This window comes from Bufo gargarizans, chromosome 2, assembly GCF_014858855.1.
Source record: "Bufo gargarizans isolate SCDJY-AF-19 chromosome 2, ASM1485885v1, whole genome shotgun sequence".
NCBI lineage: Eukaryota > Metazoa > Chordata > Amphibia > Anura > Bufonidae > Bufo > Bufo gargarizans.
The window spans coordinates 618,783,795-618,804,767 of NC_058081.1; positions in this window are offsets into that span (position 1 = coordinate 618,783,795).

A 20,973-nucleotide genomic window follows, 5' to 3' on the forward strand; every position below is an offset into this window, starting at 1 on the left:
CCTCTGGTCGTAACAGAGGTTTTAGGATTTCTTACAGGAATCCCTATACAAGGCATCGTGAATGTATTGACCGGCATATATTGTGGATCCGACGTAAGGTTGGGCGGATAAGCCCCTCTAAACAATTATTATAACAAACGATGGGATCCCACAGGAGGTTGCAATGCTAGTTCAGACTCTGTCTTTAGCAGTATCGTGGTTTTTCTAGACAAAGTTTTGGGCAACTTTGCAATTGGTATCACTGTTGAACTGAGTGTACCTTATTGTAGTTATTTAAAACATAACATTTATTTAATTTAATTTTTAAGCTATTGAGACACTGAATTAAAACAATGCTGTAGGAGCACTGCTTTACTGGAAGGGTGTCAGGTATAACTGGCAGCTCTAGTCCCATATATGTCAAGCGGTAGTTTGTCAGAGGGGGCGCTTAAACAATGTCTTGATGGGGGATGCTCGGCCTAGGTTCTTTCCCTATATAAGCTAATTCAGGAGAGCTGGGGGAACCCTAACAGGCTGTATTCTGGGCACCCGCCCTGAAAAGGGTGACCCCCCAGCACCTGGAACCTTGGGTCTATTGCTGTCAAGCTCTGACAAGTAGTCCTTCCTAAAGTACAAATGTCCGACGCGTTTCACCACAAAGAATTATGGTTCTTCAGGGACAAAAGGTATATCGTCGGGGCGTCTGGTGCAGTGGCAGCGCTCCCGCACGTATATTAAGGCAGTGGCAACTAATGTGTCTATGTGTCCATATTTTATAGCGCTTCAGCCCTGCCCATCTGATTAATTAACCTATGGTTGCAGAGTGAGCGCTGTATTGACCCCTCCCACTCACTTGTCATACCGTCCTGAGTGAATGCGCACGATCATTGGGCCACTATACTCAGTCATTGGGCCACTATACTCAGTCAGCCTCGCTCGCAACCGGAAGTGACATCAGTGGTAGGCGTGTTAGTTGTTATGGGGATCTAGCACCGCGTCCCCGGCAGGTCCTTGCAGGGTAAACTCTTTATGTACATGTGTCCACGGAAGCAAATATAATCGATCAACAATCATATTTAAATATTTAAAGTCTGCTAGGTGGGCGCATGTATTTTTTTTAAAAATCCCTCCTGGCCGACATGTATAAGGTCTTTTCTATAAAGAGTACATTAGAGTAGAGATATTCACACACAGACATATGCAGGTCCTTGCAGGGCACAAATTCCGTGTGTGTTTATTCCCCTAAACAAATGTGTAGCGATCGATGATACTTAGAGATAATCTGCTAGGTGGACACTGATGTTTTACAGCCTCCCTAGCAGACATATAATTAATTCCCTGAGGAGCAGACTACATTCAAAGACTTTGTGCATAAGACTGTACTTTATTCCTCCCATGTCTGTCAAGGTAACAAGATGTTTTTGGAGATCCAGCCAAATCAACAATCAAAATGCCATATTTTGGTCAGATGAATATTGGATTTTTCACAAGAATGGCTTATATGAAATATATTCATTTAGGCCCTTCGGTGTCACGGAATTTAGTCTATATGTCCATTTGGTTTCGGCTCGCAGGATCATCTTGTCCCAGTCACCACCTCTCTTTGGTTTGGGGACATCCCTATAAATCTGAGACAGCTGGTATTCCCTCCATGGTATTGCAAGATATGGCGTGCCACTGATGTGTCTTTTTCATTAAGAACATCAGTCACGTGATCTCTTATCCGTCTCCTGAATTCCCGTTTTGTCTTGCCCACATAATCCAGTGGGCAAGTACACTGGACCAGGTATACCACACCAGTAGTGAGACAGTTTATGAAGTCTCTAATGGTGTATTCCTTATTGTTATAGGAGCAAACAAATGTTTTTGTTTTTCGGATCTGACTACATGCTGTGCAACTGCCACATTTGAAGGTCCCCATGGGTTTTCTAGAGATCCAGTTTCCAGGTCTCTCAGGTGGTTGAAAGTGGCTATTGACCAATCTGTCCCTCAAGCTACTTTGCAATTCGTCGTATATACAGGATACGGCTGACTTCCTAGGCAAGTAGGAAATGATTGATTTTACTGATATACAGAGTATATGTCTTGCATCGTTCGATGTGACATCTTTGTATACTTCCATTGACCATGATTTGGGCATTTTGGCCATCAAACGTATGCTAGATATGTCTTCCCTCGCTGCACCTGCAAACGCATTCATTATTGATTTATTGGAAATCATTTTGAGTTATAACTACTTCCTCTTCCAGGTGTTTTGAGGAGGATGTCGTCTATCTATCCCACCACCACAGCCATGTGCTGCGGTGGTGGAGATACATCGACAACATCTTCCTCATATGGACAGGTAGTGTTGTTCAATTGTCTGAGTCCCATGCATTTTTAAATAGTGTGAATAAAGATTTACAGTTCACTCTAGTATACTCAGAAACTGAGATACAGTTTCTGGATACCACAGTTAGATATAGTGAAGGGAAGTCACACACAGCTGTTTACCAAACCCACAGACAAGAACACCCTCCTATGTTTTGACAGTGGACATCCACGCAATATGGCAAAACATTTTCCCTTTTCCCAATTTCTCAGAGTCAAAAGGATTGTCTCCGAACCAGAAATTTTAGACCATTCCCTGAACACTATGGCCAATAAATTCTTGAAAAGGGGATAGCCCTCCCCGGTTACTTGACTCCCATATTGATAAGATCCACACCATGGATAGGAGTAGCACCTTGAAGAGAAGGGAAACTAACAGGTCTCAGACCAGGATTCCCTTTATCTCCATGTATACTGAACAAAGTGAGGATATAAATTGTGACATTGGGGTATCCTGGGGGGTTGTCTCAGCAGAGTGCCTGAATTCAGATCCCCTCCACTTTTCTCATATTGTAGATCGAGAAATCTACATGACCAGCTAGTGAAAGCAGATATTGGTCCCAAATCCAGACTGACACAAACTACCTTGACCACACAGGGCAAGGGGAGCTTCCCCTGCCTATGCTGTGTCAATTGTAGAATGATATGTAAGGGTAGATCTTTTGTACACCCAACGACAGGGGTCACTTACCCCATATGCTTTCATCTCACATGCAACTCCACTTTAGTTATTTATGTCTTAACCTGCCCATGTAGGCTGTTGTATGTGGGAAAAACATCTACTGATTTGAAGACGCGTCTTAACAACCACCGCTGTACGATTCGTAAAAAACAACAAGATTTACCGATTCCGAAACATTTCTCTGATTTTAAACACTCTGAGAAGGATCTTAAATGCTGGAATATAGATCATATTCCCATGCCTAGGCGTGGGGGCAATAGGGTATTGATGTTGAAAAAGCTATATTGGATATATACTTTGGATTGTTTAAAACCTAATGGGCTTAATATGGATTGCCCACTAGGGTAGAGAGTTTGTACCTTTGACGAGGAGCAGCCTCCCCATATATGTATCCTCCAAGACACCCTGTATACATGACTCTGGGTAAGCTGCCAGATTCTGTGATGGCGCTGCCCGCATTAAGCATAAATGGGCATGCGCGCACGGTTGTAGATTTCTTACCCATTTTAAAATGGCCGCAAACGGCGCTCCGTTTGACGTAACCAGTAGCATCTTCCGAACGCCTGCATGTGGGACTCAGGTTTACCTGCAGGGTATGTTATTGTTTTTCAGATTCTTATGTATCGCATCACTCCTCCCACTGTTACATCATATGATGATGCACACATGCATTAAATTTACTGCACTTTGCACTTTTTCTTGTATTTTACAAGATCGTAACTATGTATGCACTTTATTTATATATGGGTAGGTCCCCACACGGACCAGATGCACTTTATATAGATATTGGATATTTGTATGCAGATTTAACAATCTTTTTTATGCACATGTTGATTGATGTAATTGATTTATTGATAATTGTATGTAGGGGTTGGGCTATATATACCCCATGTTGCACTCATGTTCACTGCTTGAAAAAGGCTCTTTGTATGAGCTGAAACTTTGCCTACACCACATGGGTGAATAAACCACTATTTTTTATCTGTAGTGCTATCCGGTTTCCTATATGTGTAAATATATATATATATATATATATATATATATATATATATATATAAACATCTTATATATACCACATTTTTCGCCCCATAAGACGCACCTAGGTTTTAGAGGAGGACAATAAAAAAAAAATATATTTTTCATTACACCTCAGGTCAGACCACCAATCAGACCCCCAATGTTAATCAGATCCCAGCTGACAGTCCCAATCAGACTCACAATGTTAATAAGACCCCAATAAGACCTCAAATCAGACCCCAAATCAGACCTCAGCTCAGACCCCAATGTAAATGACCCCCAATCAGACCTCTGATAAGAGACCCATGCCTCTCATCACCCCCCATATCATCCCTTATGCCTCTCATCAGCCCCCATAATCTGTCCTCATGCCTCTCAGCCCCGATTATGCCTCCAGCCGCCCCCATTTTGCCTCCAGCAGCCCCCATTTTGCCTCCAGTTTAATAAAATCAAAAAAACACTTACCTATCCTGATCCTGGACACCACCGTACCTCACCGCCTGCAATCCTCTTCCTCCTGCTGTCCGCTGTGGTGTGATCTGACGCACACAACGTGAGGTCACAAAGCGCTCTCACGCTGTGTGAGGCCTTCACAGCTGTTTGCCGAGGACCAGGAAGAGGTGAGTACAAAGCCTTCACTGCTTCCTGGTCCTCGGTACTAATGAGCGCTACTGTAATAGAAGCCCTCATTAGTATTCACCCCATAAGATACATGGGCAATGAGTCTTATAGGGCGAAAAATATGGTATATAAAATGATATATATACAGACAGACAAAAACACAGAAATATAGTGGCAAATCTGGGGGAGCTGCTCAACCCCTAACACTGTAGCGTGTTTTTCATTGGGGGAGCAGTCCCACCGCATGTGGACCGCAGCAAACGACTATCCCCAGCAAAAAATATTTTGCATACGGTGGAGGATGTCGGCGCGGTCCACATGCACCACAAAGGCATCCTACACAAAACGGAGCATTGTGCGGATGAAAATATAATCATAAATCACAGAAGAAATGCACCAAACGGATATGCCACTGACTATACTGGCTAGTCATAAATGCAGATATTAAAAGCTGAGACTTTCGCCAATATATTCCTGTCAGGAAGATATCGGAGCCCACATGCACCACGTCACGGCTCTCAGCATGGCAAGGGGTCCTACCACTACGCTACCTATGGTGTGAACACGGTCTGAAGGTGATGTAATCCAGCTCACAGCCAAGCTTCCACACAACCGCCTAGCAGGACAACTAGTGCAATGTGAATAAAGCCAGACTGTAAGCCACACCCATATCAGACCATGTGATGGAGGCTACCAGGTGCAAAGGAGAGTGTTTAAATGCCAGGTAAAGGCACATACACTACATATAAAACAAGACAAAAACACAGAAATATAGTGGCAAATCTGGGGGAGCTGCTCAACCCCTAACACTGTAGCGTGTTTTTCATTGGGGGAGCAGCCCCACCGCATGTGGACCGCAGCAAACGACTATCCCCAGCAAAAAATATTTTTGCATACGGTGGAGGATGTCGGCGCGGTCCACATGCACCACAAAGGCATCCTACACAAAACGGAGCATTGTGCGGATGAAAATATAATCATAAATCACAGAAGACAATTTCTTCTGTGATTTATATACAGACAGACCCAAAAATAATTAAATATATATAATTAATTAATTTTGAAGGGGTGACACTAGAAGAAAGAAGAAATAATAGAAGAAAGAAAGCTTACTGTACTGTAAATGAATGAAGAAAAGAAATATGCCACTTGTGCCACTCTATATTTAGAGCCACTCAGGGACTTAAATACATGTATTTAAAATATAGCAAGTATGTGTCTGTTTATGTTACAATACAAAGGTATTTATTACACAAATTTCTGACATTACTGAATGACATACAGTACTTAGATTAAAAATACATTCTATTTAAAAAGCAGACACCGTAAATAAAAATACCAAATACAAACAATGATAAATAAAAATAAAATGGAATAAATTGCATGTTGAATACAGGTTCACCTGAACCTTTATTGTCTCTTTATCTAGGTTCAAAGATGCAAATCTATAGCTATTATTACAGCAGCTTGTATTCATAGTTAACAGTATGTGATGCAGTTATATTGCTACTGCATTTGTTTATATTCCAGTTGTATTTCAATTACTGTAGATCCTCTTCTTATTAGTATTCCACCTTTATAAATATAATTTTTTCCTTATACCGTCTGTTAATACAGTATATTAATAAAGGACTGGTATAGGATAGTATACTGTAAAATGGTTACACTTCAACCTCATTTGCTTATAATTAGAGTTGAGCGAACACCTGGATGTTCGGGTTCGAGAAGTTCAGATGAACTTCCCGGAAATGTTCGGGTTCGGGATCCGAACCCGACCCGAACTTCGTCCCGAACCCGAACCCCATTGAAGTCAATGGGGACACAAACTTTTCGGCACTAAAAAGGCTGTAAAACAGCCCAGGAAAGAGCTAGAGAGCTGCAAAAGGCAGCAACCTGTAGGTAAATCCCCTGCAAACAAACGTGGATAAGGAAATTAATAAAAATAAAAATAAAATAAATAAAAATTAACCAAAATCAATTGGAGAGAGGTCCCATAGCAGAGAATCTGGCTTCACGTCAGCCACCACTGTAACAGTCCATTGTCATATATTTAGGCCCAGGCACCCAGGCAGAGGAGAGAGGTCCCGTAAAAGAGAATCTGGCTTCATGTCAGCAGAGAATCAGTCTGCATGTCATAGCAGAGAATCAGGCTTCACGTCACCCAACATTGGAACAGTCCATTGTCATATATTTAGACCCAGGCACCCAGGCAGAGGAGAGAGGTCCCGTAACAGAGAATCTGGCTTCATGTCAGCAGAGAATCAGTTTGCATGTCATAGCAGAGAATCAGGCTTCACGTCAGCCACCACTGTAACAGTCCATTGGCATATATTTAGGCCCAGGCACCCAGGCAGAGGAGAGAGGTCCCGTAACAGAGAATCTGGCTTCATGTCAGCAGAGAATAAGTTTGCATGTCATAGTAGAGAATAAGGCTTCACGTCAGCCACCACTGTAACAGTCCATTGTCATATATTTAGGTCCAGGCACCCAGGCAGAGGAGAGAGGTCCCGTAACAGAGAATCTGGCTCAGCAGAGAATCAGTTTGCATGTCATAGCAGAGAATCAGGCTTCACGTCAGCCACCACTGTAACAGTCCATTTTCATATATTTAGGCCCAGCACCCAGGCAGAGGAGAGAGGTCCCGTAACAGAGAATCTGGCTTCATGTCAGCAGAGAATCAGTCTGCATGTCATAGCAGAGAATCAGGCTTCACGTCACCCAACATTGGAACAATCCATTGGCATATATTTAGACCCCGGCACCCAGACAGAGGAGAGGTTCATTCAACTTTGGGTTGCCTCGCAATATAATGGTAAAATGAAAATAAAAATAGGATTGAATGAGGAAGTGCCCTGGAGTACAATAATATATGGTTAAGGGGAGGTAGTTAATGTTTAATCTGCACAAGGGATGGACAGGTCCTGTGGGATCCATGCCTGGTTCATTTTTATGAACGTCAGCTTGTCCACATTGGCTGTAGACAGGCGGCTGCGTTTGTCTGTAATGACGCCCCCTGCCGTGCTGAATACCAGTTCAGACAAAACGCTGGCCGTCGGGCAGGCCAGCACCTTCGAGGCATAAAAGGCTAGCTCTGGCCACGTGGACAATTTAGAGACCCAGAAGTTGAATGGGGCCGAACCATCAGTCAGTACATGGAGGGGTGTGCACACGTACTGTTCCACCATGTTAGTGAAATGTTGCCTCCTGCTAACACGTTGCATATCAGGTGGTGGTGCAGTTAGCTGTGGCGTGTCGACAAAACTTTTCCACATGTCTGCCATGCTAACCCTGCCCTCAGAGGAGCTGGCCGTGACACAGCTGCCTTGGCGACCTCTTGCTCCTCCTCTGCCTTGGCCTTGGGCTTACACTTGTTCCCCTGTGACATTTGGGAATGCTCTCAGTAGCGCGTCTACCAACGTGCGCTTGTACTCGTGCATCTTACTATCACGCTCCAGTGCAGGAAGTAAGGTGGGCACATTGTCTTTGTACCGTGGATCCAGCAGGGTGGCAACCCAGTAGTCCACACACGTTAAAATGTGGGCAACTCTGCTGTCGTTGCGCAGGCACTGCAGCATGTAGTCGCTCATGTGTGCCAGACTGCCCAGGGGTAAAGACAAGCTGTTCTCTGTGGGAGGCGTATCGTCATCGTCCTGCGTTTCCCCCCAGCCACGCACCAGTGATTGGCCCGAGCTGCGTTGGGTGCCACCCCGCTGTGACCATGCTTCATCCTCATCCTCCTCCACCTCCTCCTCGTCCTCCAGTAGTGGGCCCTGGCTGGCCACATTTGTACCTGGCCTCTGCTGTTGCAAAAAACCTCCCTCTGAGTCACTTCGAAGAGACTGGCCTGAAAGTGCTAAAAATGACCCCTCTTACTCCTCCTCCTCCTCCTGGGCCACCTCCTCTTCCATCATCGCCCTAAGTGTTTTCTCAAGGAGACATAGAAGTGGTATTGTAACGCTGATAACGGCGTCATCGCCACTGGCCATGTTGGTGGAGTACTCGAAACAGCGCAACAGGGCACACAGGTCTCGCATGGAGGCCCAGTCATTGGTGGTGAAGTGGTGCTGTTCCGCCGTGCGACTGACCCGTGCGTGCTGCAGCTGAAACTCCACTATGGCCTGCTGCTGCTCGCACAGTCTTTCCAGCATGTGCAAGGTGGAGTTCCACCTGGTGGGCAAGTCGCATATGAGGCGGTGAACGGGAAGGCCGAAGTTACGCTGTAGCGCAGACAGGCGAGCAGCGGCAGGATGTGAACTCCGGAAGCGCGAACAGACGGCCCGCACTTTATGCAGCAGCTCTGACATGTCGGGGTAGTTGTGAATGAACTTCTGCACCACCAAATTAAGCACATGCGCCAAGCAAGGGATGTGCGTCAAACCGGCTAGTCCCAGAGCTGCAACGAGATTTCGCTCATTATTGCACACCACCAGGCCGGGCTTAAGGCTCACCGGCAGCAACCACTCGTCGGTCTGTTGTTCTATACCCCGCCACAACTCCTGTGCGGTGTGGGGCCTGTCCCCCAAACATATGAGTTTCAGAATGCCCTGCTGACGTTTACCCCGGGCTGTGCTGAAGTTGGTGGTGAAGGTGTGTGGCTGACTGGATGAGCAGGTGGAAGAAGAGGAGGAGGAAGCTGAGTAGGAGGAGGTGGCAACAGGAGGCAAAGGATGTTGCCCTGCGATCCTTGGCGGCGGAAGGACGTGCGCCAAACAGCTCTCCGCCTGGGGCCCAGCTGCCACTACATTTACCCAGTGTGCAGTTAGGGAGATATAGCGTCCCTGGCCGTGCTTACTGGTCCACGTATCTGTGGTTAGGTGGACCTTGCCACAGATGGCGTTGCGCAGAGCACACTTGATTTTATCGGATACTTGGTTGTGCAGGGAAGGCACGGCTCTCTTGGAGAAGTAGTGCCGGCTGGGAACAACATACTGTGGGACAGCAAGCGACATGAGCTGTTTGAAGCTGTCTGTGTCCACCAGCCTAAATGACAGCATTTCATAGGCCAGTAGTTTAGAAATGCTGGCATTCAGGGCCAGGGATCGAGGGTGGCTAGGTGGGAATTTACGCTTTCTCTCAAATGTTTGTGAGATGGAGAGCTGAACGCTGCCGTGTGACATGGTTGAGATGCTTGGTGACGGAGGTGGTGGTGTTGGTGGTACATCCCCTGTTTGCTGGGCGGCAGGTGCCAACGTTCCTCCAAAGGCGGAGGAAGAGGCCGAGGCGGCAGCAGCAGAAGAGGTAGCAGGGGGAGCCTGAGTGACTTCCTTGTTTTTAAGGTGTTTACTCCACTGCAGTTCATGCTTTGCATGCAGGTGCCTGGTCATGCAGGTTGTGCTAAGGTTCAGAACGTTAATGCCTCGCTTCAGGCTCTGATGGCACAGCGTGCAAACCACTCGGGTCTTGTCGTCAGCACATTGTTTGAAGAAGTGCCATGCCAGGGAACTCCTTGAAGCTGCCTTTGGGGTGCTCGGTCCAAGATGGCGGCGGTCAGTAGCAAGCGGAGTCTCTTGGCGGGGGTTGTTCTGCTTTTGCCCACTGCTCCCTCTTTTGCTACGCTGTTGGCTCGGTCTCACCACTGCCTCTTCCTCCGAACTGTGAAAGTCAGTGGCACGACCTTCATTCCATGTGGGGTCTAGGACCTCATCGTCCCCTGCATCGTCTTCCACCCAGTCTTGATCCCTGACCTCCTGTTCAGTCTGCACACTGCAGAAAGACGCAGCAGTTGGCACCTGTGTTTCGTCATCATCAGAGACATGCTGAGGTGGTATTCCCATGTCCTCATCATCAGGAAACATAAGTGGTTGTGCGTCAGTGCATTCTATGTCTTTCACCGCTGGGGAAAGGGCTAGGTGGATGCCCTTGGGAAACCCTGCCAGCAGAGTCTTCAAACAGCATAAGAGACTGCTGCATAACTTGAGGCTGAGACAGTTTCCCTGGTATGCATGGGGGTGATGTGACAGACTGATGGGGTTGGTTTTCAGGCGCCATCTGTGTGCTTTCTGCAGAAGACTGGGTGGGAGATAATGTGAACGTGCTGGATCCACTGTCGGCCACCCAATTGACTAATGCCTGTACCTGCTCAGGCCTTACCATCCTTAGAACGGCATTGGGCCCCACCATATATCGCTGTAAATTCTAGCGGCTACTGGGACCTGAGGTAGTTGGTACACTAGGACGTGTGGATGTGGCAGAACGGCCACGTCCTCTCCCAGCACCAGAGGGTCCACTAATACCACCACGACCATGTCCACGTCCGCGTCCCTTACTAGATGTTTTCCTCATTGTTATCGTTCACCACAACAACAAAAATATTATTTGTATTGTATACAAATTCGCCTGAATATAAATTTGAGGCCTAACATTTAGGCGCTGGGTGACAGGTATGGGTTTACTGACAGAATTAGACTTGGAAATGCACAGTAGCGGGTGTGTGAAGTTATTCTGAATGACCCTATGTGCACCTTCAATATGATATACCCTTTTAGGGATAGATTTCAAATAGCTCTGATACAGCAGAAACCACTAAATTATGATATTGCTGAATTGGGAATTGTATTTCAACCCAGAACAAAAAATGTGCTTGAACGGACACTAAATAACTCGCCCAGCTACAGCAGTAACGACAGATTTAGCTGGATATAAATTTGAGGCCTAGTATTTAGGCACTGGGTGACAGGTATGGGTTTACTGACAGAATTAGACTTGGAAATGCACAGTAGCGGGTGTGTGAAGCTATTCTGAATGACCCTATGTGCACCTTCAATATGATATACCCTTTTAGGGATAGATTTCAAATAGCTCTGATACAGCAGAAACCACTAAATTATGAAATTGCTGAATTGGGAATTGTATTTCAACCCAGAACAAAAAATGTGCTTGAACGGACACTAAATAACTCGCCCAGCTACAGCAGTAACGACAGATTTAGCTGGATATAAATTTGAGGCCTAGTATTTAGGCGCTGGGTGACAGGTATGGGTTTACTGACAGAATTAGACTTGGAAATGCACAGAAGTGGGTGTGTGAAGTTATTCTGAATGACCCTATGTGCACCTTCAATATGATATACCCTTTTAGGGATAGATTTCAAATAGCTCTGATACAGCAGAAACCACTAAATTTTGAAATTGCTAAATTGGGAATTGTATTTCAACCCAGAACAAAAAATGTGCTTGGACGGAACTAAATTCTTGACCAGCCACAACAGTACAGCAGTAACGACAGATTTAGCTGGATATAAATTTGAGGCCTAGTATTTAGGTGCTGGGTGACAGGTATAGGTTTACTGACAGAATTAGACTGGGATATGGCCAAAAAATAACCACACTATTGATGGTTAAATGCACTTGGTGTGACAGCTTGACAAACCACACTACTGAGGGTTAAATGCACTTGGTGACAGGCGCAGATTGCCCCTGATGTAGTATATGGCCAAAAAATAAACAGACTATTGCTGGTTAAATGCACTTGGTGTGACAGCTTCACCCTGATGTAGGATTTAGCCAAAAAACAACCACACCATTGAGGGTTAAATGCACTTGGTGACAGCTTGCCCCTGATGTAGTATATGACCAAAAAATAAACAGACTATTGCTGGTTAAATGCACTTGGTGTGACAGCTTCACCCTGATGTAGGATTTAGCCAAAAAACAACCACACCATTGAGGGTTAAATGCACTTGGTGACGGGCGCAGCTTGCCCCTGATGTAGTATATGGCCAAAAAATAACCAGACTATTGCTGGTTAAATGCACTTGGTGTGACAGCTTCACACTGATGTAGGAATTAGCCAAAAAACAACCACACCATTAAGGGTTAAATGCACTTGGTCGCAGCATGTGCTGGCACACCACAAGATACAAAATGGCCACCAATCACCCCAGAAAAAAGTGACTGACAAACGGTCTGGGCAGCCTAAAAACAGTGAGCAATTGAATTTCAGCAGCTCAATGATCCACATCTGCAGATCGATCAATTAATCAAGTCCTTTGGAGGAGTTAATCACTGGCTAATCTCGCCCTACTGTCGCAGCTCCAACCTCTCCCTACGCTAATCAGAGCAGAGTGACGGGCGGCGCTATGTGACTCCAGCTTAAATAGAGGCTGGGTCACATGGCGCTCTGGCCAATCACAGCCATGCCAATAGTAGGCATGGCTGTGATGGCCTCTTGGGGCAAGTAGTATGACGCTTGTTGATTGGCTGCTTTGCAGCCTTTCAAAAAGCGCCAAGAAAGCGACGAACACCGAACCCGGACTTTTACGAAAATGTCCGGGTTCGGGTCCGTGTCACGGACACCCCAAAATTCGGTACGAACCCGAACTATACAGTCCGGGTTCGCTCATCCCTAATCAGGACGTCTTCAGTTCAGTCATTTTGACTAATCAGAATGGAGAGAATACCGCAGCATGCTGCGGTATTATCTCTGTCCTAAATTCTGGAAGACATGCAGGAGTGCAGGATCCGACTTGCATTAGTGCCGGATCCGGCATTAAAATTACCGCAACGGCGGATCCGGCATTTTGGTCTGCGCATGCTCTGACCGCAAAAAACACGGATCCTTTTTTTGCAAATGACACCTGAGTAACGGATCAGGCATTTCAATGCATTTGTCATACGGATTAGGATCCTGATCCATCTGACAAATACCAACAGTCTGCATGCGTTTTGACAGATCCGGCAGGCAGTTCCGTCGCCGGAACTGCCTGCCGGAATCCTCTGCCGCAAGTGTGAAAGTAGCCTTTGGGATGTCTAGAATATATAAATATTATACACAGTTGAGTCCCATTATTATTACTTTTTTTTAAAGTTTTATTCGATCATAATTTTTTTTGGGACCAAACTCGTAAAAAACCATCTATTTCATGGTTGTTTTGACACAGTTTTTATTTTATTGTTTTACTGCATTCACCTTAGGGGTTAGACCATGTGATATTTTTGTAGAGCAGGTAGTTACAAATGCAGTGATACCTAATATGTATAGTTATTTTAAAAGGGATTCTGTCACCTGGATTTTGCCTGTACAGATGTGGACATCAGCCTCAGGGAACTAACTGCACATGCGCTAGCTGCGAGATTACAGCACCACCTGCATCCTTCCAATCTCCTCCTTGCTCCCGGACGTCACTAAGTTAGAACGCTGTAATCTCGTAGCTAGCGCATGCGCAGTTCATTCCCTGAGGCTGATGCCAGCACAGGGAAGGAACACTATGCCGGCACTGACATGCGGCGTACTCGCGCATGCGCAAGATTACGGTATTCTAACTTGGTGACCTCCGGGAGCAAGGAGGAGATTCGGAGGGTTTGGCTGGGTTCCTGAAACGTTAGTAACAGCCTTTGGGCTCCTTACTTGCCTCATTTACATATTTTTTACCTAAATATAAGCACTATAGCGGCTATCTAGCAGCACATGTCCGCAGCTCTATAGTAAAAATCCAGGTCACATTATCCCTTTAAAAAAATATTTTAGTGTATCCTTTTTCTGAAAGACTTTTTATTTTTTGGGCGATTGTCTTATGTAGGGGCCCATTTTTTGCAGGATGAGAATGGTTTTATTGGTACTATTTTGGAGTACATATTACTTTTTGATCTCTTGGCATTACACTTTTCGTTATGTTAGTTAGTTGACAAAAATGTTTTAATTTTTTATTATATGTATATATATATATATATATATATATATATAGATCTATATCTCCTTTTTTTTCTTGCCGTTTACCTGAGACGGTTGGTTATGTTATATTTTTATACAGCTTGTAGTTACAGACGTGATGATTCCTTATAGGTCTGTGTGTATGTATGTATATATATATATATATATATATATATATATATACACACACACACACACATTTCTATATACACATGTTTACACACACACATATTATATATATATATATATATATATATATATATATATATATACATATATACACACATCTCTTCAAACATGACGGGTACATAGTTCTCCAGGGCTTCCCTGGAGAAGGCTTGTTATGATGACCTTCTTCACGTGCTTGTGCTGGCTGTCATGCAGATTGGAGAGGCAGTCGGCCCCCAGGATGGTACAGACTGATTCCGGCCAGTGCAATAAATTTTATGTATTTATTTTTAAAGTATACATATTACGTATCGCTGCATTTGTAACTACCTGCTCTATAAAAATATCACATGGCCTAACCCCTCAGGTAAATAAAACAATAAAATAAATAAATGTGTAAAAACAACCAGTATATGATCCCCATTTTGCGAACACCCCATATGTGCTCCTAGTCTGCAGTATTGGCGCACAGCAGGCCTCTACAGGCAAAGTGCAAAATATGTTTTTTTGCAGGCCTGAATTGGCAGACATGGATTTTAGCTGCCATTCAAATCGCTCCCAGGTCATGGTCTGACTGTAAATTGGAGTCTGGTAGAAAATGTCCAAACTCCAATATTGTATAACGTTTGGGTTCTTTACTACGCCCATATGCAGCACGAGTCCCCAAAACATCATCATCTCTGCTGCATATACTGGGGTCCAACCTAGGGGTCTAGCATATGGCGAACTAGGGTTCTGAGTAATGACTTGTTGGGCGTACAAATTGGTTTGGGCCACCATTAGATTTACAAAATATTCAGAGAAGAAGATTTTGAAAAAATCTAGCTCAGTGAAGCCCGCACAATCTACCAGAATTCCTGAGTGGCCCACAAACTCAGGAATTTGGGGCTGATAATTCTCAGGGGGTGGGGTCCATGTGGGCTCCATCAGCTGCTACCCTGGGGCACCTTCTAGAGGGTCCCTCATCAGCAGATGATGATGATGATCAGGAGGTAGAGAAGTACAGGAAAGTGGCATCCTCTTCTCCCTCACTGCAAACTCGGTATCGGAGGCTAGCATGGCGTATGCCTTTTCAGCTGAGCATAGTCATTGGGATGAATGGGACATTTTTTTTTTTTGGGGGGTGTGAAACGTGTAAACCTTTATTTAGTGTGAGGGATGTGTATGTAGTGTTTTCACACATGAAGGGGCTTTTAATACATTTTAAATTAAATTTAGAAGAAAAGTTGTAAAAAAAAAATAAAATCTGCAAATATAAAAAATTTTGCGCAAACTGAGCAGACGCGATCAGTAATGGACACAAATTGCACTTACACAGATGGTGCGTTCGTGCAAAAATCTAAACTGACACTAACTGAAATTGAAATCAGCACAAATAATCCGCAGGTGCTAGTCAGGCAGGTACAGCACAAGTCCCAGCAAGCCACAGCAGAACAGATCCTCTGCATGCAGTCATCAGCTAGAATGACTGCTTGCAGGGAAGTTCAGCCTCTTCCTGTGCAGCTATAGCGCTGCCATTGGCTGGAGCGTTGTTCCAGCCAATCGCAGCGCTGGCAGGGGACCCAAAAAACTGGTGTCCCCTGCCTCACCTAGGATGTGACCGGTGCTGACCAGTTCAGCAACATCCACCGTCCCCTGACCTCCACCCGACCCTCCCCACAACTGCTGACAGCTTCCTGGGCTGCGATGTGACCAACACATTGATCAGCCAATTGCAGTGCTTGGAGCTGCAAGGGGGTGGATCGGCACCATGCTGCTCTTTCCTGGCATGGCCTGGCCTGCTAGTAAGAGCAGCCATGGAGCAGCGATTCCACCCCGATCTTCCCCCAGAGACCCACAGACCTCATGAAGTACATGTACGTCATGATTCTTTAAGTCCCGTCAAAATATGACGAACATGTACGTCATGGGTCCTTAAGGGGTTAAAACAGCACACAGCAGCTATGGTGCTCGCGATCAGCCGCCATATTTAAATAACCACCCACCAAGGTATATTTACCTTGGGTGGTCAGGAAGGGGTTAAAACATTGTACAGGGAGTCCCCTTGTAGCAGTAAACGCTGCTCCTCAATGATCCGCAGGGCGGTGTAATGTGCGCGTCCGTTAGGCCATTGTTGGTGTCGAGGGCAGTGAGCGTTGGAGGCTTCATCCGAAGTCGCTTAGTTCTAAACTTAGGAGAAATACTGTACAGTGATTCGTCTCTGTACAGTATTAGAATGTATGGGCTCTGAGGAGCCAAAGTAAGTTATTCACGAAGTTGCGAGAGACTTCATTGAATAACTCAGGTAGTTGATTTTTAAAGTGGAAAAACACTTTAAAACTTGAAACTAAACTCGGCTTCGGTTCAGAGATACTAGACGGGACTGAAACAGAGTTCAGTTTCTAGTTTTAAAGTGTTTTTCAACTTTAAAAATCAACTACCCGAGTTATTCAATAAAGTCTCTCGCAACTTCGTGAATAACTTACTTTGGCTCCTCACGGCCCATACATTCTAATACTGTACGGAGACAAATCACTGTACAGTATTACACCGACGTTTTGAACGAAGAAACTTAGGATGAAGCATCTGAAGCTCGCTTTGCTCAACGCTGACCATTATAGACGCCTGCGTCCGTCTCTATGCACAGCTACAAGCGCCTAGAACACAGAAGAACTGGAAAAAAAAATATAAAAAAAATGAATGAACAAAAATATATAGAATACATTTTTTTTGTTTCAACAATAAGTTTTTATTAAAAACAGTCAAACCTGCAGCTTTCACTTTGACTTGTACAGTAGAAAATATATAAGAATAAATATCGGGTGCGGAGAACATACAGAAAACCTGTTCTATTCAGTAAAAGATGTCACATACAACGTGGCCTCCCCAGATAGCAGCCCGAAAATTAAATCACACTGCACCCCCCCCGCATACAAAATCACACTGCACCCCCCTCTGCATACAAAATCACACTGCACCCCCCCTCTGCATACAAAATCACACTGAACCCCCCCGCATACAAAATCACACTGCACCCCCCCCCGCATACAAAATCACACTGCACCCCCCCCCCGCATACAAAATCACACTGCACCCCCCCCGCATACAAAATCACACTGCACCCCCCCCCCGCATACAAAATCACACTGCACCCCCCCCCCCGCATACAAAATCACACTGCACCCCCCCTCTGCATACAAAATCACACTGCACCCCCCCCTCTGCATACAAAATCACACTGAACCCCCCCTCTGCATACAAAATCACACTGAACCCCCCCTCTGCATACAAAATCACACTGAACCCCCCTCTGCATACAAAATCACACAGTTCCCCCCCCATACAATATTACTCGGCCCCCCTGCACACAATATTACACAGTCGTCCCCCCATACAATATTACTCAGCCCCCTGCTCACAATATTACTAAGCCCCCCTGCTCACAATATTACTAAGCCCCCCTGCTCACAATATTACTAAGCCCCCTGCTCACAATATTACACAGTCCCCCCCCCATGCAATATTACAAAGTCTCCCCCCCATACAATATTACGAAGCCCCCTGCACACAATATTACACAGTCGTCCCCCCATACAATATTACTCAGCCCCCCTGCTCACAATATTACACAGTCCCCCCCCATACAATATTACTAAGCCCCCCTGCTCACAATATTACACAGTCCCCCCCCATACAATATTACTAAGCCCCCCTGCTCACAATATTACACAGTCCCCCCCATACAATATTACAAAGCCCCCTGCTCACAATATTACACAGTCCCCCCCATACAATATTACAATGCCCCCTGCTCACAATATTACACAGTCCCCCTCCATACAATATTACTCAGCCCCCTCCTGCACACAATATCACACAGTCCCCCCCCCATACAATATTACTCAGCCCCCTCCTGCACACAATATTACACAGTCCCCCCCATACAATATTATGAAGCCCCCCTGCAAACAATATTACACAGTCCCCCCCCCATACAATATTATGAAGCCCCCTCCTGCACACAATATTACACAGTCCCCCCCATACAATATTATGAAGCCCCCCTGCACACAATATTACACAGTCCCCCCCCATACAATATTATGAAGCCCCCCTGCACACAATATTACACAGTGTGCCCCCCCCCATACAATATTATGAAGCCCCCCTGCACACAATATTACACAGTCCCCCCCCCCATACAATATTATGAAGCCCCCCTGCACACAATATTACACAGTGTGTGTCCCCCCATACAATATTATGAAGCCCCCCTGCAAACAATATTACACAGTCCCCCCCCCATACAATATTATGAAGCCCCCTCCTGCACACAATATTACACAGTCCCCCCCCATACAATATTATGAAGCCCCCCTGCAAACAATATTACACAGTCCCCCCCATACAATATTATGAAGCCCCCCTGCAAACAATATTACACAGTCCCCCCCATACAATATTATGAAGCCCCCCTGCACACAATATTACACAGTCCCCCCCCCCATACAATATTATGAAGCCCCCCTGCACACAATATTACACAGTCCCCCCCCCATACAATATTATGAAGCCCCCCTGCACACAATATTACACAGTCCCCCCCCCCCCCATACAATATTACAATGCCAGGATAAGGGAATCTGAGGTTTTCTGACAGAACACCCCCACCTCAGCAGACAGTTCTCGATCCCCCTCCCCTCAGCACGTCCACAGCACATGTACCTCCAGCACTGACAGACACTCCCTCCCCCCTCTATCAGTGGTGACCTGCTCTGCAAACAGCCTGATCTCTCCGTCTTCCGACACTTCATTTCCCGCTGCCCATTCAGTCACGTGAGTGACTCATTGACGTCTGAAGGTCTGTTTCTTGATAGGAGTTTAACCCCTTAGTCCGTTTGGTGTCTGGAGTTTAGCTGAGAATAAAATAAGAGGGCACATTGAGGGCTGCAGGGGGAGGGGGGGATCGGGGAATCTCAGAAGTCTGACACAGAGTAGGAGCAGGGAGCTCGCCTGTGGCAGGGGCTGACTGGGCATGCGCATTTACACAGCAGCCAATGGACAGATCTTCTCCATGTCTCGTGCAGCTATGGACGGACTGGCTGCACATCAGAGCGAGGCTCAGGGGGTGTGGCTTCAGATTGTTTAAAAGATAGGCATATCTTCTTAAAGACATATATTAGGAAATGTATTTTTTCCCTGCCTCCCACACAGTTGCTGAAAATACATGGAGAGTGGCCAACCCCTTTAACTAAATATTTATTTGCCCAAAATGGCTACATTTCAAATGGCTGTATTTCAAATGCCTGATTCAAACCCCTGTATGTAGAGGGGGTATCTCACACGGTCTGGACCAGTGTAGGCCTGAACTAAATATTTCTTTGCCCAAAATGGCTGTATTTCAAATGGGTGTATTTCAAGTACCTGAATCAAACCCCTGTATGTAGAGGGTATAACTCACAGGGCCTGAACCAGTGTAGGCCTGAACTAAATATGTCTTTGCACAAAATGGCTGTATTTCATATGGCTGTATTTCAAATCCCTGAATCAAACCCCTGTATGTAGAGGGAGTATCTCACAGGGCCTGAACCAGTGTAGGCCTGAAGTAAATATTTATTTGCCAAAAATGGCTGTATGTCAAATCCCTGAATCAAACCCCTGTATGTAGAGGGAGTATCTCACAGGGCCTGAACCAGTGTAGACCTGAACTAAATATTTATTTGCACAAAATGGCTGTATTTAAAATGGCTGTATTTCAAATCCGTGAATCAAACCCCTTTATGTAGAGGGAGTATCTCACAGGGCCTGAACCAGTGTAGGCCTGAACTAAATATTATTTATCCAAAATGGCTGTATTTCAAATGCCTGATTCAAACCCCTGAATTTAGATGGAGTATCTTACAGGGCCTGAACCAGTGTAGGCCTGAACTAAATATTTCTTTGCCCAAAATGGATGTATTTCAAATGGCTGTATTTCAAATGCCTGATTCAAACCCCTGTATGTAGAGGGGGTATCTCACACGGTCTGATCCAGTGTAGGCCTTAAGTAAATATTTTTTTGTACAAAAATGGCTGTATTTCAAATGGCTGTATTTCAAATGCCTGATTCAAACCCTTGTATGTAGAGTGAAGATCTCACAGGGCCTGAAGTAAATATTTATTTGCCCAAAATGGCTGTATTTCAAATGGCTTTATTTCAAATGCCTGATTCAAACATCTGTATGTAGAGGAGGTATCTCACACAGTCTGAACCAGTGTAGGCCTTAAGTAAATATTTCTTTGTACAAAATGGCTGTATTTCAAATGGCTGTATATCAAATGCCTGTTGCAAACCCCTGTATGTAGAAGGGGTATCTCACATTGTCTGAACCAGTGTAGGCCTGAAGTAAATATTTCTTTGCCCAAAATGGCTGTATTTCAAATGGCTGTATTTCAAATGCGTGATTCAAACCCCTATATGTAGAGGGGGTATGTCACACGGTCTGAACCAGTGTAGGCCTGAAGTAAAT